Here is a 16,486-nt window from a genome sequence, read left to right as displayed (position 1 = left end):
TCTGCCAGTACCCAGTTTAGACAAAAAAATGTTGTTTTTTTGCATTTTTTTAACTTTTATGTAGTGTAGCTTCCCCCCACACAAAAACCAACCCCCCACCCCTCCACGATCTCTTTTTGTGGGGTTTTTTGTATTTGATTATGGCCCTTTTAACTTTTTACTGTTTATTGATTTTCTGTAGTGTAGCGGTTCCCACCCGCTCCCGCCCCGTGCACGCGCCCGCCCGCCACCCTCCGTGCACGCGCGCGCGTCCGTGCGCGCCCCCGACGGTGCCGCCCCCGATCCCCCCCCCCCCCCCGACGTCACACGGCACACCGATGGCCGCCCACCCGCCTCCCAAGTCGGCTCCCACCCACCAACGATACCGGCCATCGATGTCCGGTGCAGAGAGGGCCACAGAGTGGCTCTCTCTGCATCGGATGGCCATGTATGGTTATTGCAGGATGCCTCCTTATCGAGGCATCACTGCAATAACCGGAAAGCAGCTGGAAGCGAGCAGGATCGCTTCCAGCTGCTTTCCACACCGAGGACGTGCAGGGTACGTTCTCAGGCATTAACTGCCTTTTTTTTGAGGACGTACCCTGCACGTCCTCGGTCATTAAGGGGTTAAAGTTCAATCCGATTGGCTGATCCAATCAGCCAATCAGATTGAGCTCGCATTCTATTGGCTGTTCCGATCAGCCAATAGAATGCAAGCTCAATCTGATTGGCTGATTGCATCAGCCAATCAGATTTTTCCTACCTTAATTCTGATTGGCTGATATCCTATCAGCCAATCGGAATTCGAGGGATGCTATCTTGGATGACGTCACTTAAAGGAATATCCATTCGTCGGGTAGGCGTTGTTGGAAGAGGATGGCTCCGCGTTGGCTCGTTTTAAGAAGGCTCCGCTCCGCTCCACTCCACTCCGGATGAATGAAGATTGAAGACGCCGCATGGATGAAGACTTCTATCGGATGGAAGACCTCTTCAGCGCCCCTTGGATGATGACTTTGGCCACTGCGGATGTCCTCTTCTGTTCCATCGGTGGTCGGCTGGCTGAAGACGACTCAAGGTAGGGAGATCTTCAGGGGGTTAGTGTTAGGTTTTTTTAAGGGGGGTTTGGGTGGGTTAGAGTAGGGGTATGTGGGTGGTGGGTTTTAATGTTGGGGGGGTTGCATTTTTTTTTTACATGCAAAAGAGCTGATTACTTTGGGGCATGCCCCGCAAAAGGCCCTTTTAAGGGCTGGTAATAGAGCTGTTAACTTTTGTAATTTAGAATAGGGTAGGGCATTTTTTTATTTTGGGGGGCTTTGTTATTTATTAGGGGCTTAGATTAGGTGTAATTAGCTTAAAAATCTTGTAATATTTTTTTATTTTTTGTAACTTAGTTTATTTAATTGTATTTAATTGTAGGTATTTGTAGTTAATTAATTTAATTTATTTAATGCTAGTGTAGTGTTAGGTTTAATTGTAACTTAGGTTAGGATTTATTTTACAGGTAATTTTGTATTTCTTTTAGCTAGGTAGTTATTAAATAGTTAATAACTATTTAATAACTATTCTACCTAGTTAAAATAAATACAAAGTTACCTGTAAAATAAATATAAATAATAAAATAGCTACAATGTAATTATTAATTACATTGTAGCTATCTTAGTGTTTATTTTACAGGTAAGTATTTAGTTTTAAATAGGAATAATTTAGTTAATGATAGTGTAGTGTTAGGTGTAATTGTAACTTAGGTTAGTTTTTATTTTACAGGTAAATTTGTCATTATTTTAACTAGGTAGCTATTAAATAGTTAATAACTATTTAATAGCTTTTGTACCTAGTTAAAATAAATTGAAATTTGCCTGTAAAATAAAAATAAATCCTAAAATAGCTACAATATAATGATTAGTTAGATTGTAGCTATATTAGGGTTTATTTTAAAGGTAAGTATTTAGTTTTAAATAGGATTAATTTAGTTAATAAGAATAATATTTATTTAGATGTATTTAATTAATATTTAAGTTAGGGGGGTGTTAGGGTTAGGGTTAGACTTCGGTTTAGGGGTTAATAATTTTATTATAGTGGCGGCGGTGTGGAGGGGGCAGGATAGGGGTTAATAAATTTATTATAGGTGGCGGCGGTGTAGGGGGGGCAGGATAGGGGTTAATAAATTTATTATAGGTGGCGGCAGTGTAGGGGGGGCAGGATAGGGGTTAATAAATTTATTATAGGTGGCGGAGGTGTAGGGGGGGCAGGATAGGGGTTAATAGGTCCGGGAGCGGCGGTTTAGGGGTTAACATATTTATTATATTTGCCGCGGGGTCCGGGAGCGGCGGTTTAGGGGTTAATAAGTTTATTAGAGTGGCGGTGGGCTCCGGGAGTGGCGGTTTAGGGGTTACCATGTTTAATGTAGGTGGCGGTGGTGTAGGGTGGCAGATTAGGGGTGTTTAGAGTCGGGGTACATGTTAGGGTGTTAGGTGTAGACAGCTCCCATAGGAATCAATGGGATGTCGGGCAGCAGCGAACATGAGCTTTCGCTATGGTCAGACTCCCATTGATTCCTATGGGATCCGCCACCTCCAGGGCGGCAGATTGAAAATCATGTACGCTGGGCCGGAAAAGTGCCGAGTGTACCTGCTAGTTTTTTATAACTCCCAAAAGTAGTCAGATTGTGCCAAACTTGCGTTCGGAAGATCTGGAGTGACGTAAGAATCGATCTGTGTCGGATTGAGTCCGGCGGATCGTTGCTTACATCACTATATTCTACTTTTGCCGGGCTGTAGTGCTTGATAACTACAGCGAATCAGCCTCGCCACAAATACGCTGCGGAATTCCAGCGTATTTGAGGTTGACGGCTTGATAACTAGAGGCCTTAATATTAGTAGGAAAGTGTTCAGTGGATTTAGCTTTGGAGGTACAAACATTCAGAGTAGTGGGGCTTAGACCAGTACTTAGAAATCAATTCAGAGATAGAATTTGCAACTGGAAAAACCTCTATAGACAGCAGCAGGTTTAAAAATAAAATCCAATTGCTTAACTGATTTATCCTTAATACATAACACTTCTATTAAAAGAGAACAAAGCTGTTCAAGCTTAAACAGAAAAGAGGATGACTCTGTTTCTTGATCAGAAACAGACTCCTGATCATCTGAAAACACATTAACCTCAGTGGATTCAGCAGCACTGGGCCCAAAAACATGTAGCTTAAAAGACTTAGATCTATTTAAATCAGTTAAGCTAGTAGAGGTATCTTCAGTAATGAACATCTTATGCTTAATTAAAGTAGGCATAGCTGCCAATATTTTAGTTACAGTAGAGTGTACTTTTAATCCTGGAGTAAAATCTAAAGTACTCCCTTGTATAGAGCAAACAGGGGGTGGGGGCATATACCCTTAGAAGCAAGAGCAACATTGATCTGTTTAGAATGCATTCAATGATCCATAGATTTGCAAAGCTGTGCCGGGGTATAATACCAACAAGCTTGCAAAACGAACACTGAATATTAGTATGCTTACCTGATAAATTCATCTATTTCATGGTGGTAAGAATCCACGATCCATTACTCCTGGAATGTATCTTCCCTGCCACTAGGAGGAGGCAAAGTTTCCCAAACTCCAAGAGTTCTGTATAACCCCCACCACCTCTATAGTAGTTAGTCTGACATTAAGCCAAGAAAAAAAAAACAGGTAGAAAAAGAAATAAAGAGAAAAAATATATAGGATCCAGGAGGAAAACTAAACACCAAAAAACAGGACGGGTTCTCATGGACTCTTACCAGCATGAAAAAAATTAATTTATCATGTAAGCATTCCATGAGTCCACAAAACTAAAGCTACAACCTAAAAAAGAAAGTACACATAATTTTCCATTAATTTTTATGCACTTAAGAACAACCAAACAGCCTGAAGGATCTTTCTACCAAACACTGCCTCAGAAGAAGCAAAAACATCAAAATGGTAGAATTTTGTGAAAATATGCAAAGAAGACCAAGTAGCTGCCTTGCAAATTTGGTCAACAGAAGCTTCATTATTGAATACACAAGAAGTAGCCAATGATCTAATAGAATGAGCAGTAATCCGATTAAGAGGAGTCTGACCCGTCTTTAAGTAAGCTTCACTAATCAAAAGCTTTAACCAAGAAGCCAAAGATACAGCAGAGGATTTCTGATCTTGCTTAGATCCAAAAAAGTGAACAAAAAAACTCAAAGTTTGTCTGAAATCCTTAGTAATATCACCATAATACTTCAAGGCTCTAACCACATCCACATTGTGAAGAAGTCTCTCAGAAGAATTTGTAGGATTATGACAAAAAAGAGACGATTTACCTTCTTAAATTATCCGAGAAAACAACCTTAAAAAGAAAATCAAATTTGCCTTATTCTGATGAAAAATCAGATAAGGAGAATCATAAAGAGCAGAAAGTTCTGAAACTCTTCTAGCTGAGGAAATAGCCAGAAGAAACAAGACTTTCCAGGAAAGAAACTTAATGCCCACCTTATACATAGACCCAAATGGAGGAGCCTGCACAACTTTTAAAACCAGATTTAAGTTCCAAGGTGGAAAAATTTGTTTAATAACAGGCTTAATACGTACCAAAGCCTGAACAAAACCATAAATATCAGGGAAATTAGCAATCCTTTGTGAAAAAAAAGAAAGAGCAGAAATCTGACCTTTCAAAGAACTAGCACATAAACCTTTATCTAAACTATCTAGCAAAAAAATGCAAAATTCTAGGAATGCTAAAATAATGCCAGGAAAAACCATGATCAAGTTACAAAGAAATTAAAGTGTTCCAAACTTTGTAATACATTTTCCTGGTGATTGCCTTCCTAGCCTTAATCAGGGTCTCAATCACAGAATCTGAGAAACCCTATGCCTAATAACGAACCGTTCAATCCTCATGCCATCAAGTTTAGAGATTTAAGACCTTGGCAAAGAAGATCTGGCTATAGAGAGGCCAAGGATGACAACAGGACATCTGACCCAGATATGCATACCAGACTCTGCGAGAACAGGCTGGAGCAATTAGATTCACTAATTAATTCTCTTGCCTGATCCTGAAAATCACTGTGGGAATAAGTACCAGAGGATGAAATACATCAGCAAGCTGAAAGGACCATAGAGCTATCAGAGCATCCACAAACTCCGCCTGATGATCCCTTGACCTTGCAAAGTACCTCTAAAGTTTGTTGTTTAACCTGGAGGCCATCAGATCTTCTTCCAGGGGACCCCAAAGATCTACAATCTGATTGAATACTTCCGGATGCAGGGACCATTCACATGTATGAAAGAACAACTAATTGAGAAAATCTGCTTCCCAATTAAATACTTCTGGGATGTGAACTGCTGGAATTAGACAGCAATTGGCCTCTGCCTAAGAGAGAATTTGAAAAACATCCCTCATGGCTAAGGGACTGCAAGTCAAGCCACTGCTGTGACAATGATTTTATATATATATATATATATATTTTTTTTTACTGAAACTGGAGAAAAGATTCTCCCTTCAGTAAGGGCCAAGCTTAAAGAGCTCTGAAAATTTCACAAAGTTATAAAATGTTTATAGGAAACCTTTACCTTCCATGTAAGGAAACACGGCTATTCCCTGAGCTCTGATGACAGACAAAAGAGCCTCCAGAACTTTTGTGAAAGTTCTTGGAGCTGTAGCCATACAAAATGGTAGAGCAAAAAACTGAAAACACTTGTCTAGATAAGCAAACCTCAGGAGCTCAATGTGATCCTTGTGAATTGGAACATGTAGGTATGCATCCTTTAAATATATTGTGCACATAAACTGCCCTTGCTGAATGAAAGGCAGAATAGAGCGAATAGTCTCCATTTTGAAAGTTGGAATTCTGAAAAACTTGTTCAGAGACTTTAAATCAAAAACTGGTATGAAATTATTCCCTTCTTGGGACTAATGAAGAGATTTGAACAAAATCCTTTTCCCTGTTCCAGCAGAGGAACGGGAACTATCAATCCCATAGATTCTAGATCAAGAATTGATTCAAGAAAAGCTTGAGATTTATAGGATTCTTTGTGACATTTGACAAAAGAAACTTTCTTCTTTGAGGCCTTGCCCTGAAACCTGACAACCTTTGGAAATTATATTCAGAGCCCAAGAATCTGAAAGATTCAAAAATCCAAGCCTCGTCAAAGAGACAGTCTGCCCCTATCAGAGAATCTAGATTAATGTATGATTAAGGGCTTGATGCCAAAAACGTCACTTTGTTTGACCCAGGTGTGATGAAATAAACCTCTTTTAACCTGCTTTATGGTGCTGCTGTTTGTGGACTGAGAGAATCTGGATTGGGACTGCACCTTCATGCGGACTTGGGAGCAGGATTGAACTTTTTGGCCTGTTTAGACCAAAGGAATCTTGCTTAACTGAGGAGGAATCAGATTTTTGACGAAAAGAATGAAAAGGGTTAGAAGCCTTAAATTTCTCTTTGGATTTCTTATCTTGGGGAAGAAACGCTCCCTTGCCACCAGTAATGGTGAGAATAAAAGAATCTATATCCGCCCCAAACAATGTATTTCCTTGAAAATAAATATTCAAGAGTCTAGGCCAATAGAGTGCATTAGCAGACCAGGGCTTTAACTATAAGGCTCGTCTAGAAAGGACAAAGACATGCTCTTAGCATTAACCCTTGATAATATCCAAAATAGCCTCTCCAATAAAGAAATGACCACATTTAAGCAAACCTAAAATGTTAAGAAAATCTTCATTACTCAGAAACCTAAACAAAAAGGCTATCCGACCAAATGGAAGCAGCAGTAGAAACATCATCAATAGCTGGTCTGAAAGTATAACCTGCCTGCAAATAGGACCTTCTATGAAAGGATTCCAGTTTCCTATCCAAAGGGTCTTTAAAAGAAGTGCTATCCTCCAGAGGGATAGTAGTATATTTAACCAAAGTAAAAATGGCACCATCAACCTTAGGGACGGATTCCCAAAGCCCAATAATAGAATCTGAAAGTGGATACATTTTTTTAAACATTGCAGAAGGATTAACCAAACTACCAGGTTTAGACCATTCTTTAGAAATAATTCCACAGCATCAGCCACTAAAAAAAAACTCAGAAGAATTTTTAGCAGGTTTATAATAACAATCTAAGTGACTGGTAGACCCCACTTCAGAAACAGGAACTTCTTTAATTTCTATAGTAAGCAAAACCTCCTTTAATAAAGAACAAATGTGATCAATCTTAAATAAAATGGAGCAAAAAATAGGCTCAGAAACGAAAAAAAACTCACCCTCAGAAGCTTCATTAGCCTCATGAGGAGTATTGCTACTAGTAGAAGGCATATCTTGTACTGACGTTTTACACTTACTTAAAGGCAGAATGACTGCCAACATTTCATACACTGTAGCCTTAAAGGGAAAGTCAAGTCCAAAAAAAACTTTCATGATTCAAATAGGGCATGTAATTTTAAACTTTCCAATTTACTTTTATCACTAATTTTGCTTTGTTCTCTTTGTATTCTTAGGTGAAAGCTAAACCTAGGAGGTTAATATCCTAATTTCTTAGACCTTGAAGGCCGCCTCTAATCTAAATGCATTTTGATAGTTTTTCACCACAGCAGACTGCCCCCTTATTTCAGTTCTTTTGACCGACTTGCATTTTAGCCAATCAGAGCTGACTCCATGGTAAGTTCATGTGCATGAGCTCAATGTTATCTATATGAAACACATGAACTAATGCCCTCTAGTGGTGAAAAACTATAAAAATGCATTTAGATTAGAGGCGGCCTTCAAGGTCTAAGAAATTAGCATATGAACCTCCTAGGTTTAGCTTTCAATTAAGAATACCAGGAGAACAAAGCAAAATTGATGATAAATGTAAATTGGAAAGTTGTTTAAAATTACATGCCCTATTTGAATCATGATTTTTTTTTTTGGGACTGGACTGTCCCTTTAAGTAGTGTAAATAAAATAGGATTGTGTGCATTCAAACACTCTTAAGTACCAAAACCATATTTAATGGTTTAATATTGACTAGTAGAGAAAATAGTCAGAATCATAGACAAAAATACACGAGAAAGCTAGTTCAAGCAATGTTTAATATATCTAACAAATGCTATGAAATCAAACAGAACTGGTAGGTCTTTATAAATAACCCGGTAATAGTGCTGTTCAACATGTGCTGTATACAAAGTAATTAGTAGCTTTTTGCTAGTTTAGAAAAGAAAAGCTAATTTAACGTTTGTGAACAGATAATAAATGAGTCCTGGGTAATAATTGAGGGTTCACTGGTGGTTTTGCAACATTAAGTAAACAACCTAGTGTTTATTAATAGCCAAACTGCTTTGTATCGTTTGGCCTATTACTTGTACAAGGTGTAGCTTATTGTGAGCATTTACACATTATATTTACATCAAGATAGTAATAGAGCATGACTCTTAGTGATATTTTATATGGCTGACATTTTGTCTAGAAGTCATGAATCAAATTATACTATAAAATATGGAGGAAATACCAGGTAACCTTACTGTTCAACACAATCCCTTGGTATATAGTACAATAGGTAGAAACTGTTACTACCATTCCACAATAGGATTAGGGTTGCGTAATTGAACAGATAATAACTGAGATCGTAATCCTAGTTGAGAGCAAACACACGTATTACCTCAATATACAAATAATTGTCATGGGTTAAAAATCCTCAACAGCATTTGGCATCATATAACCAGTAATAAGGTAACCTGTAGTATTTGGTAAGCGTTTACACCGTGTAATGTCACTTAAAAAACATAAATTATGCTTACCTGATAATTTCATTTTCTTCAGTGGGAAAGAGTCCACAGCCGCATTCATTACTTGTGGAAAATAAGAACCTGGCCACCAGGAGGAGGCAAAGACACACCAGCCAAAGGCTCAAATACTCCTCCCACTCCCCCTATCCCCCAGTCATTCTGCCGAGGAACAAGGATCAGTGGAAGAAATATCAAGGTGACAGGGTGCCAGAAGACTATACCCGAAAAACACCTCAAAAAATGGTCGGGGGGCTGTGGACTCTTTCCCACGGAAGAAAATTAAATGATCAGGTAAGCATAATTTATGTTTTTCTTCCTAATGGGAAAGAGTCCACAGCCGCATTCATTAGTTGTGGGAAAATTATACCCAAGCCAAAAAGGACACTGAATGCCAAGAACGGGAGGGTAAGAGCCGGCCCAATCTGAGGGCATCAGGACTGAACCACATCCCATAAATAAAAAAGTCCCACTTCATCCAACAGCAGGGAGCGAAAACATGAAGAAAAAAGGGCCCCAAGGACACAAACGACAGTCCCAAGCCTGGGTAAAAACCACATGCAACACCACCGAGCCAACAGGACTCGAAGCGCACTATCGCCCAAAGGCAGATCACATACACACGCCACCATAAGGGAACCCTGACCAACAACTCCCCAAAGGAAGAAGCAAGGTAGAAGGATAACTAACTAGAACCCTGTCTGCCAAAAGACAGATCAAACTAGCTCGGGAGACTCCAGAAAGCCTCACAAGAAGCCAGAAAAAAGGGCATCATCAGCCAAACACGACCAAGTCGGAGACCGAGAGAACAAAAAGTATCTTGAGAAACAGAAAACCGCACACAAACGACTAAGTAGCACGCTATAGTGCTGCCACAGATAAAGGGAAATAAAAGAACCTTGTCCAGCTCCACAGCTGGAGGGAACCAAGGAGTTTGCCTTAAACCAAAAAAGAGACAGAGGCGCCTCCCTATGAGAACCTCGCAGTTTGGGAGAAAAGGAACCAGCAAAAACCAAGTTCCTAGACAAAAAACCCTCTCCATGGAGGCAAAATAAATTCAGAGATCCAAACCCCCCCGTGAGCTCAGAGAGCACCTCAACAGGGACCCATTGCATCCAAAAGAAACAGAGACAGCTGAAAAGTGAAAAGATGACCAGAACCACAGCTTAGGATCCTGAGATAAACAGGGACATCCTCAACTACCGCAGAACCGCCATAACGAGGACCGCCCACACACGGAAAGACAGAGTCCCCCCCCCCCGAACGAGAGGGAGGAACACCACCAGCCACCTCGAAAGAGTGTGACCAGAAACACGGGCAGAGTCCCACCAGAACCAGAGGAACACCGAACCCAGAAGTCCATTCCCAAGAACATCTCCATCCCTGAACCAGGGACAAATAGGAACACACCCCCAGAGACAAAAGTCCCCCAAGGGAAGACGGAGGACAAGGGAAAACTTGCCCCCCCAAACACAAAACTCGACACAGGAGTCAAAACAAACCCAAAATGAGCCAGCCCTCAAAGGAACAGAGACTACCTGAGGTAGCAATCTCAGGGCCCCACAACAGATACCGGTGGGGAAGATATGAAGGCAAAGTGACCCTTACCAAGGCACTTCACAGAAATGCTGATGCAAGGTCAGAGCACCAGAACAACGGACCCCAAAGGAAGTCCAGAACATATTCCCTCACAGAAAACAAAGGCCCCGAGCAGCCATAAGAAGGGGACCAGGCTCTCTAAAGAGAGAAAAAGAAGAACCCCTTCCAGACTCAACCCGAATACCAGAGGGAAAAACTGGGACAAGCATAGACAGAGCTATACCAACACCACCCGGAACCCCAGCCCAATCCCAGATCCACGAATAGACCTGAAGAAGAGGACACAGACCAAAATTCTGGTCAGACATTCCTCACCCGAGGAAGGAACCCGAAAGAAAAACGGGAACTCTAGCAAAACCCTAAGAAAAGGACTGCAAAAAAACGCAGAACTGATCTTAAGGCGATAGAACCCAAGACACAGAGTTAAACTCCACGACATTTAGAAACTAGGGTCCCACGTCGGCGCCCGACCCTAAGAGGGTGGATAAGATTCTGGAAAAAAACAGAAGCAGAACCGAAACAAGGCGACCCCAATAAAACCGTGTTCCAGCTATGAGAGACCTCCAGCGGCGAAGAAGGTGAACCAGTCACAGGCTAGCCACCCCACAGCACCGCTGCCGGATCACAGAGAATGCAGGCATGATCCCGCTATGTCTCGAATACCAATCAAGCGCTCCACCGCTAATCCACAAAGAGGATCCATTAAAAGCAGAACTAAACGAGGTCTAGAGACCCTAGGAGTCTACACCACCCAAAGGGTAGCAAGAAGACCAAGGCCCAAAAACTGCCCTAGCGGAGAAGGCCCCGCCCACCTGAAAGAAGAGCCAAAGTGGCACAGCGGAAGCCACCGACCAAGCCCTGGGAATAGAGTGGCATGCCCAATCTCTCCTGGTATGCGGACCCGAAGGTCCGGATGTAGATGTATAGTGTAGTTTGTGAAAACAAACAATAAAGCAAAGCACTTAAGGTCCCGTCAAACCCGCCAGACGCAACAGGCATCACTGACAACTCAACAAAGTGCACACAAACTCCGGACCCAACAGTCCGCGAACAACTTCCAAGGAAGTAATAAAAAGCAAGTCCATCCCAGAAATTCCCGAAGGAATAATCAAATAAAAAAATATCCTAGTCGGATGAAAGAAAATAAGGCAGCCCAAAGGCATCAGCCAAAAAAACTCTGGAAAAGGACACGAGCGACTGACATGAGACAACTAATATCCCCAATAGTCTAGCTCGAAGCACCATTCAAGGACACATTCCCTGACTGATAGAGGAGAAGGTCCCCCAATAAGTCGAAAGGACGATGGAATAGAACGCGCAGCCGCATGATCCAATAACGAAAGGTGCAACATGGAGGAATATTCACCCCCGAAGGGAACTGAATAGACCGAAGTCTGGACACCCAGTATAATCGGGCAAGAACACAACCGCGCAGAAACTCCTGATTCCTGCAGGCGAACCAGCGCCATCAATATATTGAAGCGGAAATGACCCGCCATCTCCAGGGGAAACAAACCACCCTGTGTGGAGGGAGAATTAACATTAGGGTTACCCGCAAATGTAGAGGAAGGGTGCTGTTGGGAATTTGCCGCTTGAGGGACAGAGCCCCCAGAGGCTGATAGCTCAATCGACCCCTGGTTCCCCAAGCCAGAGGAACCAGGTGCTCTAAGAAGGCACAAGAGACAGGACTGATAAACTTGCGTCAGTGGGGCCAAAGCACCTTCCTCACAAGAGGAAGAATCGGAATCAGAAACAACAACAGTCTCAGCTTCAGAATCCTCCATGGTTAAAACCAAAGAGAAAATAGGATTAAATAAAAAAAAAAAAAACGAATGGCACCTGACACCAACAATGGTTGGGGCATTCACCACCTCCTATGACCAGATCCAATCGAAGCAGAAAGTCTTTGTCGCCACACAGTCAGGAATGCGGAAGCGTAAAAACCCAGCATAACAATGGCCGGTCATAAGGTGAACCGTAAAGTCCAAAAAAGCACGCCAGAAAAAGGCGGCAACTAGGCCCCACTAAATCCTGCAAGCAATTCTCCTGTCTCAGCCCCAGAGCCAATACACACTACACAAAGCAGGAAGATCACATAAAAAACATGATTAAGGTACCCCAACCTGTTCACAAATCCCCCCTAAGGAAGGAATTATCCCATGATTCCCAGATTCGTACAGAGGAATCTCACTGAGACCCATACCTATCTGTCACATAACAACATAACATTCATATTGATAAAATTAAACAATCTTACAGGAATCTACTCCGTGGAACAGGAACACGGCCCTTCAAGTGTGACGGATAGTAGCGTTGCCTCAATCATGGACTTGAGAGAAGAAAGCAGGTAGCGAAGTGAAGGGTCGGCAACGCCAAGTGCTAGAGGAGCTGTTAATATGAGTCGGGATGGTGTGGCAGAGAGAACTCCCACTGCATCTCTGGATTCTAACATTCGCCCAGGCCCTCACTGAGAGACTAACAGGACTGCTTAAAACTCCTGTCCCATTGCAAAGAGTACTACCCTCCATGAGAGACACACTTTACGTAAAAATTAATAAAAGTATTTTCTTTAAAAAATAAAACTTCTGACACTTCTCTGCCAACCTCCTGGAACGAAAGGCAAAGAATGACTGGGGGATGAGGGAAGTGGGAGGTGTATTTGAGCCTTTGGCTGGTGTGTCTTTGCCTCCTCCTAGTGGCCAGGTTCTTATTTCCCACAAGTAATGAATGTGGCTGTGGACTCTTTCCCATTAGGAAGAAAATAGACCTTGCATAAAGTTTAAAAAATCCTCCTTAACCAGTAATAGGAGATTGCACTAGCTGGAGTGCTCAGTATAGTATACCATAGATTTAGCTAACTTTCAAGCTCTTTAGTCTCTCGATTTTCTGCTATGCAATCTCCTATTGCTGGTTAAGGAAGATTTTTGTAACTTTATGTAAGGTCTATTTTTAAGACGGTGTAAACACTTACATATTAGATATCACTATCATGCTCTATTACTATCTTGATTTAAATATAATGTGTAAATGCTCACAATATGCTACACCTTGTACAAATAATAGGCCAACCGATACAAAACAGTTTGGCTATTTATAAACACTAGGTTGTTTACTTAATGTTGCAAAATCACTGGTGAACCCTCTCAATTATTACCCAGGGCTCATTTATTATCTGTTCACAAACGCTAAATTAGCTTTTATTTACTAAACTAGCAAAAAGCTACTAATTACTTTGCATACAGCACATGTTGAACAGCATTATTACTGGGTTATTTATAAAGACCTACCAGTTCTGTTTGATTTCATAGCATTTGTTAGATATATTAAACATTGCTCGAACTAGCTTTCTTGTGTATTTTTGTCTATTATTCTGACTATTTTCTCTACTAGTCAATATTGAACCATTAAATATGGTTTTGGTACCTAAAAGTGTTTTAATGCACACAATCCTATTTTATTTACACCACTTAATGCTTTCATTTGTTAACAGTTGTTTATCATTGCTTATGAGCTAAACCAGCTATACAATCTCTCTATAAACCCTAGAGTGCTGGAAGTGTATTCAATAAGAGTTGGTTCTCTTACCTTTCTTAAACCCCTTTCTATATGTTAATTTAATACACAGCATCTATAGCCCTCTATATATAGTCTACAACTACTCTTTCATGTGGGATGAAAGGGTTTTATATACACTTAGTAGTGCCATTGGGTTTTTTTTTTTTTTTTTTTTTTTAAGTAGGAATATGAAGTCTGTATACATCAGTATACATTTACATTTTTGGGGCTTGGTTAGGAGTCTGAAAATTAGCACAATTTTATTTAAAAAATAAGCAAAACTATACATTTTTGCAAAAACACCCCTAGATGTGCTATATAAATGGATCACCTACAAAACATGTATGCAAAGAAAAATCTAGTGTACAATGTTCCTTTAATATTAGTAGAAAGGTGTTCAGAAATCTCAGCTTTTTAAGGAGGATTAGGGACAAAACACAGAAATAATAACCCCCAAATGAGCTCTTAGGGAATAAGTATACAATAACCCCTCCTGGGACCACAGATATAGCTGCAGGTGCATCAAACAAGTGACAATTGAAAACTAAGACAGTGCCAAAACGAACATGCACGTAACCACCCATGCGTCTCAATGCACACACCATTGCATGCACTCACGACAGTCAAGTCCCAAAAAAACTTTCATGATTCGAATAGGGCATGTAATTTTAAACAACTTTCCAATTTACTTTTATCACCAATTTTGCTTTTTTCTCTTGGTATTCTTAGTTGAAAGCTAAACCTAGGAGGTTCATATGCTAATTTCTTAGACCTTGAAGGCCGCCTCTAATCCAAGTGCATTTTGATAGTTTTTCACCACTAGAGGGCATTAGTTCACGTGTTTCATATAGATAAGATTGAGCTCATGTGCGTGAATTTGCCATGGAGTCAGCTCTGATTGGCTAAAATGCAAGTCTGTCAAAAGAACTGAAATAAGGGGGCAGTCTGCTGAGGCTTAGATACAAGGTAATTACAGGGGTAAAACGTGTATAATTATAACTGTGTTGGTTATGCAAAACTGGGGAATTGGCAATTAAGGGATTAGCTATCTTTTAACAAAAGTTCTGGTGTTGACTGTCCCTTTAAATCTTAAAAATGTTGTTTTTATAACATTCCCAGGAGGTTTACAAAACATCCCAAAAAGAGCCACTTATATCTGGGGTGCAGCAAATCCCAGGCTATGTATAACCAGTGTAAATATAAAAATGGCCATTATAGGTTTAAACAAGTGTTAAAAAAGCCATGAGAGAGAAGAGGCTTTCTCCTAGCTACGCTTCCATTCAAACCATACTTGTTCAGTCTTTTTCTAATTGTACTGTCATGAACTTTAACATAAAGATGCTCCGTATGGAGCTTGAGGCCCCATGTTTCTGGCGAGTCTGAGGACTTGCCAAAAACACAGGTTATGGAGCAGTGGTCTAAAGACCGCTGCTCCATAACCCTGTCCGCCTGCTCTGATGAGGCGGACATGAATCGCCACAATTCAACCCTATCGAGAACGATCGGGTTGATTAACACTCCCTGCTGGTGGCCGATTGGCCGCGAATCTGCAGGGGGGGCATTGCACCAGAAGCTCTTGTGAGCTGCTGGTGCAATGCTGAATATGGAGAGCGTATTGCGCTCCGCATTCAGCAATGTCTGTCGGACCTGATCTGCACTGTCGGATCAGGTCTTACAGACACTTGATAATTCGGCCTCTTAGCATGCTGAGGCCGGTAGAGTCTGTTTTTTGCAATTTCTCTGAGCATTGCATGGTCTGACCTTGGGGTGAATTTGCTGGGACCTCCACTCCTGGGAAGATTGGCAACTGTCCTGAATGTTTTCCACTTGTGAATAATCTTTCTCACTATAGAATGATGGACTTTAATTTGTTTGGAAATAGCCTTATAACCGTTCCCAGATTGATGGGCAGCAACAATAGCTTCTCTAAGATCATTGCTGGTGTCTTTCTTCCTTGGCATTGTGTAAACGCACACCTGAATGCTCCAGACCAGGAAACTGCTAAAACTTCAGCTTTTATAGAGACGATCACATTTGCATTTGATCATTTAATCACGGGCATTTGATTAGCAACAGCATAGTTTAAAAGGTCTTTTAATTTTGACCATATTGAAGTTATTATGTCAGAAACACAATATATATTTTGTAAGACCCCCTTTTTATGAGGCTCCGTTACCTGTTTCAATGCTGCCTCTATCTCAGAATTTTGTATTCTACCATTTGACAGGCAGCTGCTGCTGCCAATAGGAGCTGCACCATACGCCCTATGTAAGACACTGCCAGCACGCTCCTGTGCTGGTAACTTGAAGCTGACTCAGCTTTGCTACTGCGAACAGTGAATCACTACGGTAAAAGCAGATTCACGGTTTAAGAAGCGCAAATAGCGAACTGTGCTTGTGCAGTTCTACTTCAGGCTGAGTCGGCTTCAAGTTACCAGCACGAGAACGTGCTGGCAGTGTCTTAAATTGGGCGTATGGTGCAGCTCCTATTGGCTGCAACAGCTGCCTGTCAAACAGAAGAATAAGAAATTCTGAGACAGAGGCAGCATTAAAACATGTAACGTAGCGTCATAAAAAGGGGGTCTTACAAAAGATATATTGTGTTTCTG

The sequence above is a fragment of the Bombina bombina genome, unplaced genomic scaffold (genome assembly GCF_027579735.1).
Source record: "Bombina bombina isolate aBomBom1 unplaced genomic scaffold, aBomBom1.pri scaffold_1334, whole genome shotgun sequence".
In the NCBI taxonomy this organism is placed as follows: domain Eukaryota; kingdom Metazoa; phylum Chordata; class Amphibia; order Anura; family Bombinatoridae; genus Bombina; species Bombina bombina.
This window is presented reverse-complemented; position numbering follows the sequence as displayed.